Below are 15,182 nucleotides of genomic sequence, written 5' to 3'. Positions count from 1 at the left end.
AGTGATTGAAAAGATATAAAACAATAAAAAATTAATTCACAAACAAAGCACGAGCGTAATATAAACGCAGAACAAACCGTTATACCGTTTTAACAAACTCAAWAARYRAAGAGCGAAAAGCAACCGGTTACGATGACAGTTCGACGGTGAATAATGTGTTTTACTTTTGTTTATGTGATTACTACATAACGATAAAAAAATCGCAATGTCGTATCAGTAAACAATATATATATAGTGTGCACTCATGTTTATGTCAGCAAGGAAAACACCATTGTAACTTTTGTGCTGAATACTTGCCTCGGCCTTTTCGCTTATAGAATTCGTTCGTTCGTTTAAGCTACGGAGAGTACACGTCGTGTGCGATTTATTGCAAAAAAAAGTAAAAACGTGAAAATTCCTTTGGATTTAAAAAAGTATGCAATTATTTCGTATTAATTAGATGTAAAAAGACTTTGTGATAACTTAAATGTTTTATGGTAATTTCTTGATTTTGGTTATGACTACTTGACGTTGGTTACTTATTGTTCAGTTTATTAACAAATATGGTAATAAGATGGTAGGAAGAGTTAGAAGAATTAAAATTTCAATTTAGATAGATGTTACGTTTTTGTTCGATTATTTTTTGGCAAAACTAAAGCAAATAGTTTAGTTTAAAATTATGCAAAGGTATTCACATTCACATGGAAAATCTCTAGAATCGTACATTACCGAGATTGGTTTACGAACGAGTTAAATAAGTGAAGTGACAAGTTTTGGAGTATGCACCCACATTCTTTATATTGTTGATATATGTAAATGAAAGTTGGACTATTACAAATAGAGAAAATATGCCCAAATTTTAAAATTGTGATAAATATCTTATTTCCGTTAAAGCAATAAACGAGTTAAAGAAGTACTATAACGAGTTTTAATCTTTACTCGTTACATATAGTAATGATGCTTTCCCAAAGGAACCATGGTAAAATAGTAGTGCGAGAATACAATAGTTAACATAACGTAACTTGTGCCGAAAATCGGAAAAAAAATTATAGATATTTTTCCCATATTGGCTTATAGCTAAACAGCAACATACTAGGGTTACTCAAGACGTTTAAAATTTAGAATAGCATCCCCGGATTTCGGAGATAAAATGGGTATCACTGGAAAGGTGACGTTCTCCAGATCACGAAAATATATATATATATATAGTTGCCGCTGACTTATAGTTTTAAAGGTATTTGCATTTAAAGTTAAAAAATTGACAACTGTTACATTGATAATTTGTATGTTGTGAATAACTTTTTCGCTTATATTATGCACTTTTCACTTACTAACACTTCACTATAACGTTTTTGTATATTAATTTTTTTAATACTTATTGCAAATAAAGCCTTATTTTAATTATTTTGTTTTAGTTAAATTCACTGCATTTGCACAACAAGAATAGGGTTGCATACCAGCAAATAAATGGTATTGCCATATCTGCATAGTTGTCAACAAAAGAAAATAAGCAATAACTTTAAACCCCAAATACATAAGTGGAAAACGCCAAAAATCTTAAGCAATTTATTATAAAAGAAAAAAAGTTGCAGAAAGCGCCGCGCTTCAAAAAAATAACCCTGGTCGATCCAACACCGGGGTGTTCACAGTTCTTTCACGTAGAACACCTTTCAGCAACTTTTTTTCTTTTATAAAAAATTGCTTAAGACTTTTGACGTTTTCCATTTATGTATTTGGGGTATAAAGTTATTGCTTATTTTCTTTTGTTGACAACTATGCAGATATGGCCACACCATTTATTTGCTAGTATGCAACCCTATTCTTGTTGTGCTAATGCAGTGAATTTAACAAAAACAAAATAATTAAAATATACAAAAACGTTATAGTGAAGTGTTAGTAAGTGAAAAGTGCATAATATGGCAATATTACGATTCTTCCGGCGCCGCGATTTGATGGTACGGATGGATAGAGGAGCTCAGGATTAAAAAATTTATACACATATACGGTTCTCAGACTCATAGTTTTCGAGATATTTCACTTTAAAGTTCAAAAATTTGTAGAAACAATGCTCGTTATTTTACTATGTTTAACCCACCTTTCACACATTTTTTAATTAATATATATTTAATTACACCGTACACGTTCGTATATATCAAAAATTTACACTAATTGTATATTTTTAAGAAAATTCTTTAAAAACTATTTTGCACATTCAAAGTTTCAAGAGATTTGTGTGTTTACATTTATGACAATTAGCAGTGTTGCCATACTTTGTGTCCTGAAAATATAATCAAAAATCTGTTTCATACTTAGAGATATAAATAATTCAAAATTAAATATTGTTTCATATATTTATATGGATTATATTACATATCTTATGTAAAAAATATAGAAAAATATTATTATACTATATTTAGTAAATACCGGTTTTATATTGCCAACAAAAAGAACTATGATCACCCCGGTGTTGGACTTACCAGGGTTTTTTTTTTTTTTTTGAAGCGTGGCCGAAGGCCGCCAGTGCAGAAAGTAGTTTGACACAAAAGAACTATGATCACCCCGGTGTTGGACTGACCAGGTTTCTTTTTTTTTTGAAGCGCGGCCGAAGGCCGCCACTGCAGAAAGTAGTTCGACACAAAGGAATATTATTTTGTATCTTTATTTATCATATAACATAAGATACAACAAAAACTTGTACCATTCTCTCAATATATGTTAAACAGAAAATTATTTAATAGTTTTAAATAATAATAAATTTTAGTATGCCGTCCCAGGATTTCGGAAATAAAATGGGTATATTCGGATAGAGGAGGTTCTCCAGTTCAAGAATATATATATTTATAGCCGCAGGAACTCGAATAGTTTTCGAGATATTTACGTTTAAAATAAAAAATTAACACTTTGAATTATGTATTTTTGCGAATTAAAATTAATTGTACACTTATATTTTGCATTTTATTAGCACTAGCACTTCACTAATTCTTTTGTACACATTTATTTTACATTTTATAGTGCGAAAATAGTTTTATATCAATATTAAACTAATTGCTCAAATCTATTTTTTTAACAATAACGAAAAAGCTACAAACTGTCAAATAATCAGTGTTACCATACTAATATATTTGAACAAACTAACAAAAATAGAATAGGAAGGAAGATTAATAAAAAGGAATTTAACGCGACAAAAGTTTGAAAATCCCCGATGTTGGACCGACTAGGGTTGTTTTTTTTTTGCAGAGGATCCGTACTTGACACAATAAACAGATTTTTTGCGGTTGGCAACTGCAGAATTCTGCCGAGTTGACAGTCCTTAGCCGGATAAAAATCCGGGTCCGTTCCGGTTTTCGTAGACCCGACTGTCGTGGGAACGGAGACTATAAAGTAAACAGATTATACCCCAAATACGGGAATCAACCTATAAAAATAAAAATAAAATATTAAAAAATTATTTCAATTTAATAAAACAAAGGTAAATATGTAATAAGGCTGTATATATGCTTTATTGCGTCTAATAATTTTGCAAATAGATCTTCATGTCTGCTGGCCACATTTTTCTGCCAAACATATTCCACAATCAAATCCGCAAAGTTTTCGGGATAGGCGTGTGTCGCAAAATTTCGTTTTATCACACGCCACTGGGATTTAATCCGCGGTACGCATATCTTCCGCTACAAATGGATTGTCCGGGTCGCTATTGTTTAGTCTTCAGTGCTCATACCCGTGATTCGCCAAGCAATAGTACGCCTTTCAGCAATCTGTGCTTATAATTGTTCCTGGCGCAACATGCTCCTTAATCAGGGATATAAGCCCATTCCTCCAGCCGCAGGCCGTCGCTGCCATCTTCAACCATCCCCAACATCCAGTGACCTTCCACCCTCCTGCCTGAAATGAGAAAAACATATAAGTAATTATCTAGTATTGCATATTTTTAACCTTGCCTTTATTTAATTTCCTCTTCCCGAATTTACTTTCATCAATTTGCACATTTTTGGCATAGTCACCACTTTTACCTATCGACTCCTGATGTTCTACTTGGTATAAAACTACCGCTTCGCGACAGTAGTTATACCAGTCACATATGGTAGCACTAGATAATATAGATGCCCTGATAATGGTTTTTTTTCCTGACTTCTCCGTGCGACCAGTGCGATGCGTAGCTGTACATTAAATAGAAAATTTGGGGCAATAGTATTTTTGCATTTTCTAACCAAGTGGCCTTCGGTCGTGATATCGCCGAACGCGTTCGGCAAGATCCCTTGCGGTACCTGACGGAGAGCACCATCGGCGGTCTATTCACCCTGCGAATCTTTTCTTTTTTAATCAGCTCCTCTTCGCAAAAAGCTATGCAGCTCTCCCTCGACTGGAATGTGTAGGATATTTTGGCAATATTCCATATTCCCTTAACCTCTGATACCTTCAATTTGTTAGTTCTGCGAACACGACTATTCGACAGTGTCTTGCAGAACTGTAAACTAGTATTAAAAACATATTTTAAATATTTAATTTAACATACTTGATGAATTATAAGCCATTGTTTCCGAAATAAGTTATTTAATTTTAATAGAAAGTCGCTTAAGAACATAGCTTATTTGACAAATATGAAATAATTAGCAAAAGAATAAAACAAAGCCACTTACATCTTCGCGTAAGACTCTTTTTGGCGTGAGCGGCCTTCGGCTTCGGCTACGCTTAAAAAAAATAACCCTGGTCGGTCTGGTGTATGAAATTTTTTTCGCGTAGTACTTCTTTTTGCGCTTAAATTTTTTTATTGTTTATCAACGATTATGTTTCCTGTACCTAGGGTATAATCTTTCTTTCAATTTTTTTTTTTTTAGTAGTTTGTAAAATATATGAGTTTGGTAATACTGACTATTTGACAGTTTGTATCTCATTTCTTATTCTTAAATAAACAGTATTCAATAATAAGTTAAATGTATAATAAAAATTATTCACTATGTTATATGCTAACTTAAATACTCTATACCCATGGAAGAGTTCCCGAGCATCTTTCAGGCAGAAGTTTTTGCCATAAATCGGTGTAGAATAAACCTCCATCGCAACTATCTCAATGAACGAACAGCCATTCTCAGCGATAGTCAAGCGGCACTAAAAGCGATCTCGTAGGAGGGATCAAATCGCTACTAGTGCACGGAAAGGCTGAACAGCCTTGCTCAACTTTAAACGCGATTATCTCGTAAATAGCACAAAGAGTAAAAAGAACTTAAAATATGATTACTTGTTTATTAATTTATCCATTTAAGTAAAAAAAAAAAACAAATAGCAATTCACAAATAATTAGTATTATTTGAAAAACTTGAACTCTCTCTAAAACGCCTTGGTCACTCAAATAGCACATTTTACCAAACCTGCAAATTGATGTGAATTTAGTGAAATTTCATCAACGATTTGGTGCCATAATATGCTTACGTTTCTAATACTTGGTTCTATATTCCAAATTTTGAATTATTAATATCCGAATAGCATATTTTCTACTAGCTTCTCGCATCTCTTTGGGATGGAGTACCAAGCTTTCTTAATACCTTCCCATAAATCCTCAAAATTTGTAAAATTTTTAGCAGCAATTATAAGTTTAACATCGTTTCATAAGTTTTCTATTGGATTAAGGTTAGGTCTTAACACTGGCTAATCCAAAACATTTATTTTTTCTTTCTTAAGCTAATCGTTTGTGATTTTCGCTGTGTGCTTAGGGTCGTTATCTTGTATAAAAGTCCAGCGAAGGGGCATGCAATTGAAAGGAAATTGTTCCATTTCGTTCCTTAATGTGTCTAAATATTGATACCGATCCATTTTCTCCTAAATGGAATAATTGAGCACACGCCATGCCAGGAAAACGGAAAAAGTCATCATTTTTCCGCCTGCGTATTCTCAAAAATAAGGTCGTTATCCCTAAAGTGTTTTCGCGAAACGTAACCGATTTTGGATGTTTTTTTTTACTCGGGCAGCTAAAGAGTTGTACCTCTTTGGACGTCTTCCAACAGTCTTCCGCGATATATTTAATCAATATTCATCATTGATTTCCTGCATTATTAGTCATGAAGACTTAAAAGTGTTGGCCTGGCTTCTCCAGACTGTGGCTCTATCTTCAATAATTGTTGTTGTTGTTGTTGTTGTAGCGGCAGAGTTCTGCCGAATTGACAGTCCTTGACCGAATAAATATTCGGGTCCGTTCCGGTTACGTAAACCTGACTGTCGTGGGAACGGTCATATTGTTGTCTTTCGCGGTGGTTTTTTTTCTTCTCCTTTAATCAAATAGATATTATTAGCTTTTATGAGTTTAAGACCATTATAAACATTTCAATAAAACAGCGATTTCTAAACAGTTTTCCTGGATTCCTTCATATTGTGCATAATGCGTCTTTTTTCCAGGACTACAGTCCTTACAATGGCCCATTTCTACGCGAATTAAATCACTTTTTCGTAGACAATCTTAATTATTTATACAAATTCACTCCTTTATTTTTTTTACGAACAAATCTTCACTTTCAAAAAAATGTGCTATTTGGGTGACCAAACCATTTTAGAGGGAGTTCAAGTTTTTCAATTAATACTAATTATTCATGGATTTCTATTTGCTCTTTTTTACTTAAATGGGTAAATTGATAAACAAGTAATCATATTTTACTTTATAAAAAATTTTATTAAATTACTTTATAAAAAGTTTTTACTTTATAAAAAATTTTATTAAATTGTTTCTTTCACGATTGTATTAAAAAAGTGCCTAAAGATTATATTTCATATTTCATTAAAATTAGTATAAACACTCTTTCCATGCAAAATGGTTTTTCTTATTTATATTTAATCAAAAGAAAAGTAATATATAAAAATATCAGCTAACCCCGCAGGCGTTGTCCTGCGTGAAATTATGTGCTTTGAAATGCAAAGAAAGTTGAACTCATATTGCGTTGAATATTATTTATTTGCGATTTTTCTAATTTTTTTTCAATGTAACGCAGCTTGATAAACAACATTTTTGCGATCTGTTCCGGTGCGTAAATGTACAGCGAAGATGGTTTTCCAATTCGTGAACACGCAAAGTATAATTGACCTTGTGAATAACATTTCCAGATTTATGCCACACACTTCTGGCGACTATCCTTTTGTGACGCAAATCTTTGGAACTCAAAGGAATTCGTAGAATCAAGCATTCTGCTCCTTGCATTTGATAGCTGCGGCGCAATCAGTAGGGTTTTTCGGCAATGTAATTTTTGTTCGTATCCCATAATTGACTCGGATTTGAAGACTGATATGTGGAAATGATCATCGCGAAAAGTCTACGAACTTTAGTGGCATGCGAAGTAGCTATCGCATCGCCCATCGTTTGATTCCAGTGATATTATCATGTTCCAGCAATTGTAATTGCTTCTCAAAAAGTTGCACACATCGTACCATTCACAATACGCAAGTTGAGAATAAACTCGTAAATGTTAATTTTGTTGTTACCGGTGATTCCGCTGGCTATACTGTACTCTCTAGGTTGAAATACACTCTTTGGCCTTCTCCAAATGAACTGCGAGATGCACAAACGTCGGAAAACACTCATGAATTGCAACAGTAAATATCTTACAAAGCGTTTCATTGCAGCTCACGTATCGACCTATTTGATACTTGCTGATCTCATCTCGTTCAAGGCCAATAACCGCCCTGTTGCTTTCTTTGTTGACGTACTCGCAATCGTATTTGATCGATTTGTAGATCGTGGATAGTGTTTCATGGATGTATTGTCAGACATACAAACCGATGTGGGATTGTGGTGTCCGCAAGGTTCATGTTGTTGTTTTAACGGTTATCAGTCCCGGTTAGGATGTTGAGGGCGTCGATGTCATCTAGCGGGAGGCCCAGAAAACGTGCTGTTTTGACGGGGTCGGACCAAAGGGAAAAGGCTGTGCAAAGAGGTGGTCAATGTCATACGAAGACTCATTGCACGCAGGACATACATTAGGTATGTCAGGGTCTATTCTGGATAAGTAGGACTTTAACCTGCTACAAAATCCAGAACGAAGTAGCGCAAGGGTCACTCGCGTTTCACGCGGCAACTCGAGCTCTTCGTCTGCTATGGGTGGTGGTTTGACTCCAAGTCCGCCATTCACGGGAAGGGTCGGTGAAGGTGTTGATGGCTTCACTGTGAATGGCGGTCAGTGCCTGTCGAAAGTCTGTTGCGTCCGAGGTCCTGTCGGCGTATTGTACGATGTCGTCGACGTGGTCAAGGAATGACCTCTTGATGCTCCTAGGAGGCGGTTCCGCTCCAAGCAGATTTCTACGAAAACATCCGAGCAAGAACTGCTTGGAGAGGAGTTCATTATGCTCCTTAGCTCGAAATGACTGACGACCGTTCAGATAGTTCATGGTTAACCTCTTTAGCCCTGGAGGAAGCCTGGTTTTCTCCATGTCCTGCAGTAGCGTTGTGTGGTTGACCGTGTCAAAAGCTTTTGACAGGTTCAACGCTACGAAGATCGTTCTCTCACAGGGTCCTTTTTGGTTGAGGCCACGAACTATCTGAGCGTTTATGACGCTGAGTGCTGTGGTGGTACTGTGCACTTTTCGGAATCCATGATGGTGGCTGGCTAGGCTCAGGTGGTGAGGGAAGGTCGGGAGTAACAAGGCCTCTAGTGTCTTCGCTACTGAGGAGAGTTATCAGTCGATAAGATTCCCCTTTGTTGGCGGGTTTCCCAGGTTTCAGTAGTGGGACCACTCTTCCAACTTTCTACACATCGGGTGTTTGAAGAGTGGTCAGCGACAGGTTGCAGACCTTGGTGAGATATCTTACTCCCGTCGAGCATAGATGTTTTAGCATTAGCATGTTGATTCCATCAGGGCCAGTGGATTTGGAAGATTTTGCTTTGTTGATGACACCCTGAACCTCTTCATCGGGGAAAGTAAGTGGCTGCGTTTGGCACTTTGCGCAGCCGTCGGTTAACACATCGTTTGGCTCTGTCTACCGAAGGGTGCAGTGTAAACTGCCGGCTAAAATAGCTCGCACACTTCTTGGGGTCCGAAGAGGCGTGACAGTTGAATTGAACTTCAACTCGGTCGTCGTGACTCTTCGGGTTAGACAAAGCCTTGACAGTAGCCAGTGGAGAGGTTGCAGGACTTCAGGTGCTCTATCCATTTCGTCCCCTTATGATGGTTTACCATACGAATCTCTCTTATTCGGGGATCTCCGGGATCAGCATGGCGTAAGGTGTCGCGCTCATTAGCTAAAACGGCTGCTTCGACTGGGAAGTTGGTTCGTCCAGCTGGGATGAAGCGAGCAGTAGCTGTTGCGATCACCTTGCGGAATTGAAGGTGCTCAGTAAATTCTGTGAAGCCGACCCAGTTAGCTTTGTTAAAGTTAACGAMGGTACGGTTGTCCACAGAAACGAAATCGGCAGGTTTCTCGATCGAGATAACTATGGGCAGATGGTCTGATGCGAGAGTTAGCGTAGGTCGCCGGGTTATGCTATTTATCAGACTACCACTAGCGATTGTAATATCGGGCGAGCTACTACAAGTGCCCATAACTCCGGTGGGGGCTTCGTCATTCATTGTGTAGAATGTCGAATCGTCAATCTGTTCCGCCAGCTCCATCCTCCTACGATCGTTCGACAGGCAGGAATGCCAAAGATCGTGTTGCGCGTTAAAGTCGCCTAGCACCAAACGGTTTTTACCACGAAGTAGCGCACCTATATTCGGGTGATATCCTGTAGGGCAACAAGTAACTGGGGGCATGCATATATTTAATATTTTGAGCTCGACATCGCCTGACTGGATAGCTATGCCCTGACATTCTAGGGTAGTATCCCTGCGGTCTATGCCTTCATCGATTAGACGATACTGCACAGTGTTGTGCAATATGAAGGCTAGGCCACCACCATTATCTCTCTCGCGATCTTTACGTATAACGTTAAAACCGGCACAACTCAGAAGATCTGAGCGGCTGTATAACTTGATTTCTTGGACCGCAGCAATCGATACGCGCTCCCGATTCATAAGTGCAACTATCTCCTCGGTCTTGCTATGGAGTCCGTTGCAGTTAAATTGAAGTAGCCGGGTTTGTCGCGGGTGTCCGTGGGTGATCCTGGGGGATGAGGGAGGGACGTGTGGGTGGTATTTGTTGCAGCTGCAGAACCCGCATGGGCGGTTGTCGCACTAGGGTGTTGGTTAGCGACGCCACTGTTGTGTTATGCAGGGGCAGACTCCTGCAGCATGGGGCAACGTACSACTCACTCCACTCACGTGTGGTACGCATTCCGGAACACGCCAGGAAGTGACACCAGCCAGCGCAAGATTTGCACTTGACTGATGCGACGTTCCGACGTATGACGGYCTGACACACGGAACAGACTGTGCGAGGAACCAAGAGTTGCTGATTGGTTCTCGCACGAGGATTGGAGCAGGATGAAGGTTGGGGGAGGGACAAGTCAGAGTGGGAGCTATGTTGCCTAGTTGAGCTCCTGGGGACCACTCCCTATGAGTCTTAAGGCCTGTGCAGGTCTTAAGATGRCTCCATCCATTGCATGTGTTGCACCTGACTGAGGTGGACTTTGGATGGAGCCGTTTTGCGCATACGCAGCAGAGAAATTCCTTTGGGACCGGGTTGCACTCAATGCCGGCACGAGTCAGGAAGATACGGAGCAACCCTGCTGCAAGGCGTTGCTCCAATGACGACAAACACAGATTAATGCTCACCGATCCAAACGGGGTTAGGTCCCCGAAAAAACAGCCCTTGGTCGGATGAAATCCGAGTCTATTCCGGTACGTAGAACCGGCTGTCGTGGGAATTGAAGGGTCTTAGTGTCTTGAAGGGTGCAACTTTGGCTTTTGCTACCAAATATATATTGAATATATTTTGTTATTATACCGACTGCATACGTAAATTGTTACACAATAGTCCTTTCGGAGGCGTCACAGAAACCATGTATTTCTACATTTTGAATGGGGCGAAATTTACATATCCAGAAATTCTAATTTTCGAAATAGTATGTAAGTTGTTAGCAAATGGAACCCATTTTAGTAAACGCACAAGTTTTACCTGCTCATCCCATTCAGAGCCATCTGGCCACGATTGAGGATTTTTGCTTGAATCAAGAGACTTGGCGAAAGCCATTTTGCCACCGAGGAAAGTATTTGGCTATTGGTTATGGCGAACATTGCAGATATTGACTCAATTGTATATGAGAATTGATTTGTTATCGTATTCCATTGAATCCCAAGAGTTTTTGTTGTACTGGCTTATTAAAATTTAAGAAAATCTGTATCTAATAAGTCTTCCTTTTTTATGTTTTTTATTATGAGATGGCTTGATGTTTGAGCGGGAACCCCGCTGAATTTAGTGCATTGATCACTTGAGATAGCGATTCTCACGCTAATGTGATACTGTGGCTACCTGATAGAATGTCGTCAACGTATGTTTGTGTTTGTTACACAGAAGTTACTAAAGGCAAATTTATTTAACACGTTTTTGCCACTTTATGCAGTGTCGCGCAATTGATGCTAAAGATGGCGGGTTTAAGTTTGCAGTCGCTGATTGGACTATAACTTGATTTGTGAAATATTTTATGTTGGAAATATTAGTAATCTTTATGTACTAGAATTTACCTGTATATTTTCTCTACACCTCCGTATTTAAACATGCGCCAATTTAGTAATAGCAGATCTGGTTGAAAGGTTGGGCCGGTACGTCCTTTTGTGGTTTACCTGAGCTCGTACACTTTGATGCATTAAAAAGAACTCGTACTTTTGTTGTAATTTTATTTCCCACGTAGGCTTGACCTTCTTCAAACAGTCTCGCACCTAAGTATACGACTGCGTGATCCATAGTGCTGCCCTGCATTTTATGTATTGTAGAAGTCCATGATAGTATTAAAGGAAACTGTATGGCTTTTGGGTGTATAACATGTACTCTGTCTTGTCTCTGTCTTGCGAAATCAATTCGGACGGAAGGTACATCTGTTGCATACATCTGAGTTCGACGAAATTGAGGTCAAACGATTTCGTTGATGTAGCCTATAGCGCCATTTACTAATCCCTTTGAACCGTCAATATTGGGGGGATGAAAATTAATTTGCGAGTTAGTTCACACCTGGGGCTTTCAGGAAAGCCCTCAACCTCCCCTCTATCCCCACCAGGGGCTGAGCATTAGCCATCTTAGATTTCAATTTTGCATAGCAAATTGTATTCTACTTCTTCAGACCTTTCATTTGATACCCATGTTGATGGGATTGATAAAACCTACGTTATTCGCCATTTTGTAGCAGCCGACATCTTTGATTTAAATTTTTTATAGTATATTGTATTCTGCTTGTTGAGCCCTTTCATTTGATACCCATATTGATGTAATTGATAAAACCTACGTTATCCGCCATTTTGTAGCGGCCGCCATCTTGGATTAAAATTTTTTATAGTATATTGTACTCTGCTTGTTGAGTCCTTTTATTTGATACCCATATTGATGGGATTGATAAAACCTACGGCCATCTTGGATTTATAATGATAATGAATAAACGTAATTGTATTGTCAACAAAATCCAAAGTGTATACAAAATTTCAGATTAATCGGTTGACAGGAAGAGCGTGAAATTTGAATTACTAAATTTGACCCAAGAATAAATAATAAATAAAACAAACGGCGTGAGCCAAATAAAACCATTTAAAAATATATTTCATTTCACAATAGTAATGAATTCATTTTGATTACAAAAATGAAGTATTATTTAGCTGAACTTCTCTAAGTAAATGAAAGTGAATCCAATGTAAATATTGAATCGAAGCGTTATACGTGTTTGAATTATAATCAAACTGTATGATTTGTAACATCAAACATTTAAATTTAAATAAGATGCTTTATATCCTTACCACTGGTGGGGCGAAAATAAATATTTAATTTAAGCTGAGAACTATTTCATTCTACGAGAAGTGTTTCCTTCTACAAGAACTATTTTAGTGTGATTTTATTGAARATTTTCACATATTTATATACAATTTTAATAACTATCTTAATATATGTGTATGTGTGCAGGTTCATATGTATATAACACATTGTTTATGCTACATGGTAGGGGGTTGATTTTAAATGCACATGCACATTTGTATTCAATTGCCTAAATGCATATCTTAGGTCAATATGTTATCTTAAATAAATATGTTTGTTAATTGTTGAGTGCATACATATTGCATACCCTGCATACCCTGCCAACCATGAGCGGTTAAAAAACCAGGTAAGCAGTGGGTAAACGTGGGGGTAAACACATATAGTGTGCCTTAAGCCGCGTGAAGATTCTATCCTCACACGTACGTATACATGTGATCATACAGCACTGTTGCGCTCATTCAGCAGTGTCATATAAAAAGTATATCTGTCCTGATCTAATATCCCCAATCGACGGCTAATGCAGGGTTGCATTTTTTAAAATACTAATAGCTGAAAATATAATAAAGATTATTAAAACCTGAAAATAAAAGAGTTGAAAAATATTGTAAAAGACAAATACCTGAAAGAAGATTATAATAAAATAAAAATGAAATAAAAGATCATTTTAAGAAAAACATCAATTTTTTCTTATTTTATTTATTGTTATTATAATCAGAAATATTACTACCTAATACTATAAATATAATAATAAAAAAACTTAAAATTAAATTTAAAAGGATCTAATTCCTCATATTACGTCTTACATGTTTATATCGATTATGGCTTAAATTAACAAATTTTCTTATAATGGATATTTGCAAATGCAGCTATATATAAAATATTAATAATTAAAAAGAAAAAATTAAAAATTAAAAACGAAAAATTAAAAAGGAAAACTAAAAAGTAAAAAATATGAGTAAATTAATATTACCGAGAGTGATATCCATTATTCTTAATTTATTTAAGGCTTTTTTTCCCACTTTTCCATCGTAGTTGTACAACCACACCAACTCGTCACTATCGAGTCCTTGGTAGATTTTAGATTTAAGATAATTGCTGCCTATAAATGTATATTTATCTATAAATATTTATTCTCGGCGATACGAAATGGGCTCATTTCTTCTCCTATAAAGAAAGTTAAAATGATTACAATGAAAAACAYATAAGTACAACAAAGTCATTTTACCATCTCGCTGCCGTGGACTAATGTTCTCCGAGGAAGAGGTGTCAATAGGGAAAGAAAAATCCACTTATCTATGTAAAATTATAAAACAAATTATGCAATAGAGGAATTAAAATAAATTTATTCCCTATTGGAATAGAAAAATATTTAAATTCTAAATCTACTATTTTAATAATTTTAATGTCCTCATCTTTAATACCTCTAGAATACCTAAACCAGATGAGGACACCAAAGGCTCTTTGAAAACATCACCAACTTTTGTCAAAATAAGACAACCAAAAGTATCTGGTTGGTTTTGTTGGTTGATAATTTTCAAAGACCCTATTTTATTTCTAAAAAAGAAGAAAGAAAGAAGAAGTTTCTTAGTAACCCCCAAATCAACTAAATGCATGGGATCTAACGGAAATTGAGAAACCATGTTAATATTTACAGATTCTAGCAAATTTTCCCCCTGCTTAAAATCGTCTAAATGATGACTTATATCTAATCTATTCCTAAATGAACTACTAGTCCTAAGTTCTCCTATGGTTTGTGAGAAACACACTCTCCTCACTTTATAAATACCTTCCTAAACGCATTTAGGGCAGTTAATTCTTCTCGGTGTGTGACGCGAGCCGGTGCGTCACAAACAAAAAGCTTAACACTAAACTCTTTCAAATTCTGCCTATATCCTACTTTAACTCCGTTTTCTTGCAAGAACTTTATTTCTTCACAAAATTCCTTAATAAAGTCGTTTACATTCGATGGCTTACTCATTGCTGAGAAGCAAGCGATTGTAAAAGGTCTTCTATTAGGGAAGCCTACTACATGACCTAAAATTGTTCATAATGTCCTATTGGAACTTTTATACAATTTAAGTCCATCTATTCCTACATCTAAAGAACCTTTTTCTACATTTTCTAGGAAATCAAAGTCTAGAAAATTTAAATTATATTGTATTCCCAAATATAATAACTCCCCCTCAGCTACATATTTAAATTGTACWACTTGCCTACTGGTACCTAACAGAGTCCTTCCACATAACGGCAGTCCTTTAATACCTGCTCTATCTAAGGTTTGTAAAAGGTCCGTTAAACTATTTTGGGATATGTTATTTTTAACAGCCCATGTCTT

The 15,182-nt window shown here is 36.7% G+C and overlaps 1 protein-coding gene and 1 pseudogene across 4 annotated transcripts in view; one reads left to right on the top strand and one right to left on the bottom strand.

The window, feature by feature from the left end:
* The first annotated feature begins 302 nt into the window (after positions 1-302).
* Positions 303-15,182, top strand: part of LOC108976173 (PERQ amino acid-rich with GYF domain-containing protein CG11148) — a 33,344-nt gene continuing 18,464 nt past the window's right edge. For 3 of the 4 annotated variants that reach the window (XM_018945108.1, XM_018945106.1, XM_018945104.1), the window contains exon 1: positions 303-413. The gene's annotated coding sequence lies outside the window, so the exon portion shown is untranslated. Of the gene's footprint in view, positions 477-15,182 lie in introns of all 4 variants that reach the window. The other variant, XM_018945105.1, reaches the window with a different exon arrangement.
* Positions 13,627-15,182, bottom strand: part of LOC108976171 — a 2,265-nt pseudogene continuing 709 nt past the window's right edge.

This window comes from Bactrocera latifrons, unplaced genomic scaffold, assembly GCF_001853355.1.
Source record: "Bactrocera latifrons isolate USDA-ARS-PBARC rearing strain unplaced genomic scaffold, ASM185335v1 scaffold_731, whole genome shotgun sequence".
NCBI lineage: Eukaryota > Metazoa > Arthropoda > Insecta > Diptera > Tephritidae > Bactrocera > Bactrocera latifrons.
Note: the sequence above shows the minus strand (reverse complement) of the source record. Positions and strands in the feature narration are given on the sequence as shown.